Consider the following 11,057-nt stretch of genomic DNA (forward strand, 5'->3'; position numbering starts at 1 on the left):
TTTTTTTTTTAATCTAACAGCTATTCACATGAACTTTTTTGTCCATTAATTTGTAATTTACGGAGTAGTTGTTAGATAGTAATCCCTTTGTTTTGTAATAATCATTACGTTAGGTGACAAACAATGATCACATTATTATTTTATTTTATTTTTCGGAAAGATGATTACTACTCCGTACTAAATAAAAGCAAATCATTACAGTATTGACAATCCGTCATATTTGACTAATAAAACATTAACACTAATTCTACAAATAATTACTGTCTTAATCAATGAAAATGGACTGTCCAAGCCACACGTCTAACAAGACAGAGTAATTTATTAAACTAGTCCTCTATCTTTGGCTCTACCGCTCTAGTGGTGGCATTCAAGATTCTTGAAACCATATAGGTCCAGTGCTCAACTGTTCAATGAATGGTGAAAACTCAACAGTAAAGTACCGTACTGTAAGACTGTAAGTATGAGATGGAAAGATCAGAGCCAAGGAGCAGCAGATACGCCATACAAAACAAACGAGTTAAACGAGTAACTTACGTGTTCTGATTTATGTGGTCAAATTTTACTGTAAATCTTTAATTTCTACCTCGGTTTCATATTATTTGCAATGGTTAGACTACTTTATGTTAAATCGTTGCAAATAATATGAAGCGGAGGTAGCATAAAATTCGCTACTCAGTACAAAGTATATATACGGAGGAATAACTAATTTATACGGAGTAAATATTACTAAAGTAATAACCGCTAACATCATCCCTTTTTAAATTGTACAGATGTCAAGTTGTGGTAAAAAAAAATCGGCTAAGTCAATTGCAGATAACATATTCTTATTTTTATTTTTACTTTTTTAAAACCTCCTTAAATTATTAAATTATATTTACAGAGTATATTTTTTTGAAGACAACTATTATATTATGTTATACTCATTATTATTTTATTTTTTTTACACTGTTATGGAGTTATGAAAAACTATCCGGCTTCCAAATATAATTACTCCCGGTTAACGAGCGCTCTAAATTGTATAATTTGCTTAAATTTTTGGAAAATTGGTTTAAAATAATACTAACTATCAACGGTAAGCGCAAAATAATACGAACTCAACTATTTGCTATTATTAATACCACATTTTGTGTTATATGTGCAAAATAGTAAGCTGACCATCGAAAAAGAATCTCGAAAAATATTTCGTCTATATTTATTATTATTATTTTGTTATTAATTTTTTGTTTTCTTTTCTAAATACATATTAGGTTAACAATTTTCTTTACAGTACAATCCAAATCCCTTAAGTTTTTTTTTTTTTCAAAAGTCAAACTGTAACACTTATTAAAACACAACGGGGGTATTAGAGTTTTTTTTTATAAAAAAAAATTGTCAATTTCCTTTACACTGCAATCTAAATCCCTTAGGTTTTCTTTTCAAAAGTCAGACTGTAACACTTATTGATAGGTGTGTCGCGTACCTAACAAAAATAAACCTAACTAGACCACTACTATGTAGACGGGCAAGCAAGGGTCGGATCCCAAGAGACTATGGTTCAACTAATTAAATAGACTCAAGCAATTACTAAGCAAGTAACCAAATCAAATAAGTGAGAATCAATATCTAAAGAACTAATTAAAATGATTAAATCTAAACAATATGACAAATCAATGCTAAAAACATCCAAGATCAAGCATCACCACGAATACAATTAATGCAATAGTCGTTCTACCCCTAACACATAATTCAATTGATTAAAGAGGAAAAGTAATCCATAAATAATAACAATGGTCTCTCCCGAGTTATCAATGGCTTCTCTAATCACAATCAAGCCTACTTCCGTGGAATCATGTAAATTAAAGACCTTAAGCACATTACTCTAACTTCCTAATCATCCATTCAACTACTCCCGTGATGAACTTCAAACCCTTAATTGATTTATTCAAACCCGTCAAAACCCAACTCCCGTTGCGATTAAAACAATGGATTAATAACAATACCAATTATCCCTAATCTAGTATTGACATGAGCACAATCAATTAAGCATATCAATTGCAATCATCATTAGAGAATTTAAAGAATTAAATCAAGCATTAATCATATTCGGGTTCCGCTAGATCTTGGAATAGGGAAACTACTCACACATATTAATGAAATCAAGAACTATAACCAATAAAGAAAACATAATTAACAATAATAAAATAAGAGAATTGATAGAAGAAATCAATACTTGGAATTAATTATGAAATTTTGAATCTTGAAAGCAAAACCCTAGAAAATAATATGGAAGAACGTAATACCTAAAAAGAAGTCTAAAAATAATATCTGAAAAAGTGATGAAAAAACCTCCATAAAAGATTATCTAAAATCTATTTATATCCTTGCATAAAACTAGATATTTTTTTATCTAAATAAGACTCTCAAACGCCACCGAAACAAGCTTCCACAGGTAGGTTGTGGCACGAAGAATACTGCCACAACCAGGCTGTGGAGCGGGCTGTCTTCGCCTCTCCTTTGCTCCAATAATAATGGACGCCCACAACCAGGCTGTGGAGCGGGCTGTCTTCGCCTCTCCTTTGCTCCAATAATAATGGACGCCCACAACCAGGTTGTGCCCATAAGGTTGCACGCCACAACCAAGCTGTGGAGTAGGCTGCCAAAATACTCCATTGATGCTCCATTGGTGCTAGAAACGCTCCATATAAAGAAATATCTCGTGATCAAAATGAATTCCATGCAAATCGAGCCCTATTCCTATAAAAATAAAAACAAACGAACCGAGAAGAGTAGTATCGAAATAGGAAGAATAATAGCTCAAAAAGATTAGGAGAATGAAGAAAACACAATAAAACATGACCAAATATCACATATAAATCGTGTATAATATCGTGTTATCACTTATTATAACACAGAGATAGGTTTTGTTTTGTTTTTTGTTTTAGATATATATATATATATATATATATATATATATATATATATATATATTTATCAAAAAACATGTAGTAATTCTACTACCACATAATAGTAAATATGGTAATTAAATGCATTATTATTTTGATATAATTAGTTTAAAAAATTATTTAATATCCAAAATTATCCCACACTATTTTGATTGGTCAGTCTGTGAAATTTTTGGATTTTTGAACTAATATAATTAACATAATAATGCATTTAAATACCTTATTTACTATTGCCTGATAATGAAATTACCATAGGTATTTTGAGAAAGAAAAAAAAGCCTAACAAAGGGGTGGGGTATTATTAATTTGGATTATAAATGAAATTGTTACATGATAATATAAAATGTATTTTGAAAAGAAGACAGAAAATTCATTAATAAAAGTATTATAATAAATATAGACGAAATATTCCTCGAAATACATTTTTGGTGACCGGCGTATTATTTTGCACATACAGTGTAGTACCACTAATAACAAGTAGTTGAGTTCGTATTATTTTGCACACATTGTTAATTATGAAATCTTGAATCTTGAAAGCAAAACCCTAGAAAATAATATGGAAGAACGTAATACCTAAAAAGAAGTCTAAAAATAATATCTGAAAAAGTGATAAAAAAACCTCCATAAAAGATTATCTAAAATCTATTTATATCCTTGCATAAAACTAGGTATTTTTTATCTAAATAAGACTCTCAAACGCCACCGAAACAAGCTTCCACAGGTAGGTTGTGGCACGAAGAATACTGCCACAACCAGGCTGTGGAGCGGGTTGTCTTCGCCTCTCCTTTGCTCCAATAATAATGGACGCCCACAACCAGGCTGTGGAGCGGGCTGTCTTCGCCTCTCCTTTGCTCCAATAATAATGGACGCCCACAACCAGGTTGTGCCCATAAGGTTGCACGCCACAACCAAGCTGTGGAGTAGGCTGCCAAAATACTCCATTGATGCTCCATTGGTGCTAGAAACGCTCCATATAAAGAAATATCTCGTGATCAAAATGAATTCCATGCAAATCGAGCCCTATTCCTATAAAAACAAAAACAAACGAACCGAGAAGAGTAGTATCGAAATAGGAAGAATAATAGCTCAAAAAGATTAGGAGAATGAAGAAAACACAATAAAACATGACCAAATATCACATATAAATCGTGTATAATATCGTGTTATCACTTATTATAACACAGAGATAGGTTTTGTTTTGTTTTTTGTTTTAGATATATATATATATATATATATATATATACATATATATATCAAAATACATGTAGTAATTCTATTACCACATAATAGTAAATATGGTAATTAAATGCATTATTATTTTGATATAATTAGTTTAAAAAATTATTTAATATCCAAAATTATCCCACACTATTTTGATTGGTCAGTCTGTGAAATTTTTGGATTTTTGAACTAATATAATCAACATAATAATGCATTTAAATACCTTATTTACTATTGCCTGATAATGAAATTACCATAGGTATTTTGAGAAAGAAAAAAAAGCCTAACAAAGGGGTGGGGTATTATTAATTATGATTATAAATGAAATTGTTACATGATAATATAAAATGTATTTTGAAAAGAAGACAGAAAATTCATTAATAAAAGTATTATAATAAATATAGACGAAATATTCCTCGAAATACATTTTTGGTGACCGGCGTATTATTTTGCACATACAGTGTAGTACCACTAATAACAAGTAGTTGAGTTCGTATTATTTTGCACACATTGTTAATAGTTGGTATTATTTTAAGTCAATTTTTCTAAATTTTTACCATCTTCAAAATTATTTTGATCTAAATACTATTGTAATTAATGGTTATGTTTCTATAATTTTTTTTTTTATCATATGAGGTACATATATAAAATCTATTTGTTGTATTTGCACGGTCTTCAATGTGTTTCTTTGACTACTACTATCTTGAATTTTAGTACCCATCTAATTTTTTTTTTAAATTAGTACCTCCAAACTGACAAAAGTATAGGTTTCAGTACCTCTGTTACTATTCCGTCTGATTTGCCGTTTGTGGGCCCCATGTCAACGGCTAGTTTGTTACTTCCCTTTTTTTAAACCACGATTTTCTTCGTTTTTTGCCCATTTTTGCTGCTGTTTATAGTGAAGAATCAAAATTTGTGGGATAGAAATTCAATTAGACTTAGGGTTCTTGTTAATTGCTTAATTGCGAAGCTGTTGGGAGGATTGTTCACGCATTTGCTGAAGATTTGGTTGGCTGAAAAAAAAAGGTCAGTTTGTTCATAATTTTGTATACGAATTGTTATATTTGGAGTTGATTTGAGTAGAATTGTGTTGTATTTGTGGTTCATATGATATTGACATCGTAGTTTGTACTGCCAATTGTGTGTTTATTTGAATAATGTTGATGTAATTTGTATTTTGATGCTGTAGAAAAGTTAGGGTTCTTTAATTTGGTTAAATTGGGGATTTTTGGTGTTATTGAAATTAATGTTGCATGTGTGTCATATTTCTAAAATTGGGGTTTTTTGTTGCATATGTGTATTTTTATTTGCAGAATGGCTGAGGATAGAGTGGTTTTCAGATATAAGTTCTTGAGTGTAGTGATTGACATTGAAGTAGAAATAGGTAAAGACAACTTGATGGATAAATGCTTAGAGTGGGAAGACCGTTTGCGTGAAATGGACGATCCAGTAGAAGGATCTATAGATATTTTGTTTCCCAGATTCCAGTACATTTATAAAGGGAAATATAGGGATTTAGAGGATGATGGGGATGTGTTCAAAATGATTAGGAGGCTTGGTAATAAGGACATCTACACCATTCATGTGGGCACCACTGATGATCCTGGGTTCTTGGCAGATTGTATGTGGGAGTTTAGGCAGAAACAGAATGGGAATTGGCCACCCCCTGGCTATCCCTATAATGGTGCTCAGCCACCAGTTTAACAAGGTTTGTGTGATGCATGGTGTGTCTAAGTGGTGTTGTTGTTGTTGTAGTGTGTTTTGTCTAATGCCCCTATTTTTATTCTGTTTGATGTTTGCAGGAGTCATAATGTCCTGCAATACTGAATCTCCCTCTAAACTGAAGAAGTGTAACTGTGGGTTGCCACTAGCAAGGCTGACATCTTGGACGAGGGAGAATCCAGGGCGCAAGTTCAAGGCTTGTAAATTTTGGGTTCCAAACACTGAGACAAGGGGTTGCAAATGTTTTGAATGGGTTGACTTAGAGCAAACTGAGTGGCAAAGGGAGGTAATCAACAACCTCACTCTTGACAAGAAGTTAATGAAGTCTGAGATGAATTCTTTGCAAAGGGAGGTTGATGATCTTGTTGGGCAAAGGAGGTGTTTGCTAAATGAAGTTGACACATTGAAGACTAAATGCAAGGCCTTGTCTGGTGATAGGAAGAAGATGACAGGCAACAATGGTAGTGGTGACAGGCTTCAGTTGACTGTAGTTGTTGTATTTTGTGTACTTGTTATGGTTTTAGGAGTTTGTGTAGTCATAAAACTTGTTTAGGGGAGGGTGATGAATTCCAGGGTATTATGTCTAAGTATGGTGATACTAATTTTCCTACTAATTATGTATGGTTCTTAATTGTAGTTGTATTTGTGGTTTGTATTGAACTTAAGTTATATATTGCACTTTATGTATGTATGAATTTCAAAAAATATTGGCCTTCAAATATATGTGCTTCATTTATCTAATAAAATAGAGTCATATCATATATACATAAATATGTCTACTTACAAGGGACTAAGTCCAAAAAGTGACTACTAAATATATAAGTTCATCAAAGTGAATACATAATGGATACTGTCAGAGAAACAGATTCAACAATTTTCAGAAATTGCACTTAATTTTTTTTCTTGCTTGGCCTTGTTGCTGTAGTATTTTTTGCTGTTGTTGTGGTTGATGCTTGGCTGCAGAGGTATGGCTCAGCTCCTGCACTCTGCCTTGACCTTGTATTAGGCATTTGAGAAGGTGCTGCTTGTGAGGGTGCTGATGCTCCTTGAGATGCTTTTGCTGCAGCAGTTTTTGAGGATGCCTTTGGTCCTTGAGATGCAGCAGCTCCTGCTCCTTGAGATGCTGCTACTGCAGCAGCTGTTGAGGAAGCTTTTGCTGCAGCAGTAGCAGCCTTCTTCTTAGCCTCTTCTTGTGGGAACTTCTTATTGGCAATGCTGTTAGGGGATGTATACTAAATTAAGACAAAGAAAAACAAACTAAATGACACATAAATGAGAAAAATTTCAGAAATAACCTTGTTTAAAGCTCTTGCAGCTTTGATTCTCCTCTGTTCTACCACCCATGGTGTGTTTACAGCAGGTTTTCCCATAGAGTTAGGCTTGGAAGAAGGCTCTTTCACTTCTGCAGGCATATTGGAGCAAGTTTTTGCATAGTGTCCAAATTGAGCACATTTTTGGCATCTCTTCTGCCTTTTTTGTGAAGTACCCTCAGCTGCATCTGCTACACCCTCTCCCTTTTCCTTCTTTCTCTTTTTGGATTTAGGTCTGCCAGGCATAACTCTCACAGGTGGTGGCAGTGGCTCCCTTAGTTGAATCTTTTCCCAGTGTTTGGGACCTGGCATAGGCTGTATTGGCAAGTCATATGCCTCTAAATATCTCTCCCTTGTATAATAGTGGTCCACATACTCTTCTGGATCACTTCTCTTGTCTAATATACAAGCAAATCCATGCACACAAGGGAGGCCAGTTAATTGCCAGTGGTAGCATGCGCATGTCCTATTTTGAAGGACAACAGTTACTTGGTCTGAATTGAGGTTGACCTCATAAGTGTCATCCCTAGAGACCTGAACTATGCAGTGCCTAGCCACCCTCTCCATTCTCTCAAACAGTTTAGTCACATAAGGCATGACTTTTCCTTGAATTTTTTTCACACCCTCCCACTTGTCATTGTGTCTTTTCATTGCATACCTCCTTAACCATTCCATTTGGGTTAGGATAGGTTTGTCCCTAGCTTCTCTAATGCAAGCATTGAAGGTTTCACACATATTATTCAATAGCATATTAGATTTGCAATTAGTTGAAAAGGCATGCCTAGACCAATGTTGGGCAGGGATGTTGTCAAGATATTCATAGGCATCCTCACTAAGGAACCTTATGGATTCCATTGCAATTTCAAAATCAGCCTACAATAAGTGCAAAGCAATTACATATAAGTATGCTTATAAACTAATCACATCTGGATTTTCCACAAAAAAATGGCAAACTCAGCATTCAAACTGAGCAAACACAGTGCCCAGTCATACTTTAATGACAAAATGAGCATTCATAATGACCTCACAAACTGAGCAAACAAATAACACATAAACTGAGCATACAAATAGAACAAGGCATATATTAGCTAACATACTGCAAGAACATAACAGACAAATCAGCATACCCAAATTAAGCTTGCAAACATAGTCAGCATACTCATATTAAGCCAGCAAACAAAGTCAGCATACCCATATTAAGCCAGCAAACTTGTTTACCAAAACTGACCACCTAGATGGTCACAAACTGTTCACAACTAAACTAACCACAAAGTTATGCTTATAAACTAATCACATCTGGATTTACCACAAAAAATGAGCTAATGCCATACTAATAAACAAACAAAGAACAGAGCATACCCATACTGTAGCTCTAGCAGCATTCCAAAACAACTCTTTGAATGTGGACCCTGTGAACTGTAATTTGAAGTTTGCCCATATGTGTCTCACACAAAACCTCTTCTCAGCAAAGGGCACCACCTCCTCAAATGCCTCAAGAAGGCCCTAAAAACACAAAAATGACAATCATATGTGAGTAAACAAATAAAACACAGTCAATTCAAAATAAATGCCACAAAAAGTCACTAAATTGATAGTTCACTAACCTTCTGCCTATCTGACATGTAAGTGAAGCCACCTCCCATTGCCAAGTCATCCAAACTTTACTTCAAACACTCCAAGAACCAGCACCAAGTTTCTTTGTTCTCCACCTCTACAGTAGCCCATGCAAAGGGGTAGATGGTGTTGTTCCCATCCTTTCCCACTGCCACCAGAATCTGACCAGGGTAGGAGCCCTTCAAATGGCATCCATCCACCCCTATTAAAGTCCTACAGCCTTTTAAGAAACCCCTTACCAGTGGGGAAAGGCACACATACATCCTCAAGAATAGTGGTGGCTCTGGCCTATCCAATCCATCAACCACCACATTCACTACAGTCCCTGGGCTATATTTCTGCACTGCCTTCCCATAATCCCAAACTCTAGCATACTGTTCAGAAGCAGAGCCATATATCATGAATTTAGCCCTACCCCTGGCTAACCATGCCTTGTAGTACCCAATCTTAATGCCCAAGTCACTCAAAACCCTATCCCTAAAGCTGTTTATCTTCCAACTAGGGTTGTTTCTCCACTCTTCCACATATCTCTCAGCCAAGTACTCTGCTGTAACATTGGCATTCATGTTGCTCCTCATACAATTGTGTTCCAACTTCAAATCTTGGATTTGCCAAGCACTACTCTTGAACAAAGGCCTTGCAATGACCTTATACTTGCACCTCCTCACTTCCTCACTGCACTTACAAATAGGAAGCTTACTCCTCTTTGAATCCCATTCACAACCACATCTCTTCCTGCAGAAAGTGGTTAACTTCTCTTTGTTGTTGTGTAGAAAATAGAACTCATATCTATTTTCAATTGCATGAGTTCTTAGTGCTTTCCTAAGCACCAAAATGTTAGTGAACTTCTGATTTTTCACCAACACAACAGGTTTCTTGAAATCTGTATCCTCCCTAAACCAAGGACTGTCATCTATGTCCTCATCAGAACCATGCTCACTTCTCAGCTCATCATCATCAGTTTCTTCTTCATGAAGCTGTACTTCACCCTGCCCTAGATCTTTCACCAGTTGATCCAACTTCTGCTTACTCCCCTGCCCTGAACACCCAGGATGAACCAAGGCCAAACTCTTTTCCACCTCACCTAGGATGTTAGCAGTGCTCTCACCCAATCCCTCATCTTCAGAATAACCCTCTTCCTCCTCACCTGGATTCCAATCTGTGTCTATGTCACTTAAGTCCTCACTAGAAGAACCTGAATCACTCTCCTCATCATCAATGAACAGCTTCCTTTGTGCCTTACCCTTCCCTTTCCCCTCTGATTTGGCTATCCTCTTTCCCAACCCAGCAGCTTCACTCAGCTTCCCTTTCCCTTTATCATTTCCCACCCTCAATTCACTTCCTGAGGAAAACCTAGGACTCCTCCTCACTAATGGCTCCTCATCATCAATGAACAGCTTCCTTTGTGCCTTACCCTTCCCTTTCCCCTCTGATTTGGCTATCCTCTTTCCCAACCCAGCAGCTTCACTCAGCTTCCCTTTCCCTTTATCATTTCCCACCCTCAATTCACTTCCTGAGGAAAACCTAGGACTCCTCCTCACTAATGGCTCACTAACTGCACTACAAGTTTCTGTTAATGGGTTGGACTGTTGCCACCTAGGGCTCCTCCTCAAAACTAATGAAGTACAAGCTTTTTTGAGAGTGTGTTGCTCCTCCTCAACAGTGTTATCAAGCTCATCCATTTGAGATTCTACAAATGAAGGAATAAACAATCTAATTAACCAATTTTCTATATCACAAACAACAATTGTTCATTGGGAATTGAAGAGGGGGGAACGAGCAGACATCGAACGTTAGAGTGAAGTGAAGCACGCATGTAGGGCAGGAACGAAAAAGATAACCTAGCGAGTAAAAACATCAACTGTAACATGCATTACCCTACACCAATTACCATAAAGCAACAACACAAATACCCTAACACATGCATTTGTAACATTCAATTATAAATCAATTTCAATTAAATTGATACTTTAATCCAAACACAGTAATCTAGGGTTTAATTAATTTTTTCCAAAAATACCCACAAATTTCATCAAAATTGCGCAACAAACCATTAATGGACAGTACAAAAAGTTGGGGAACTCATACATGTTCGTTGTCAGAAGAATCTCCCACTTCTTTCAATGGAGATGACGACTCCAAGATTGACCTTTCCCAGAAGCTTGCTGATGTGTGCTTTGAGTCAATTGCAGAGGTACAATGAAAACAAAAAAAAAAAAAATTACAGCCTAGCAATTGACAGTGGAGA

Source organism: Chenopodium quinoa, unplaced genomic scaffold, assembly GCF_001683475.1.
Source record: "Chenopodium quinoa cultivar QQ74 unplaced genomic scaffold, ASM168347v1, whole genome shotgun sequence".
Lineage (NCBI taxonomy): Eukaryota > Viridiplantae > Streptophyta > Magnoliopsida > Caryophyllales > Amaranthaceae > Chenopodium > Chenopodium quinoa.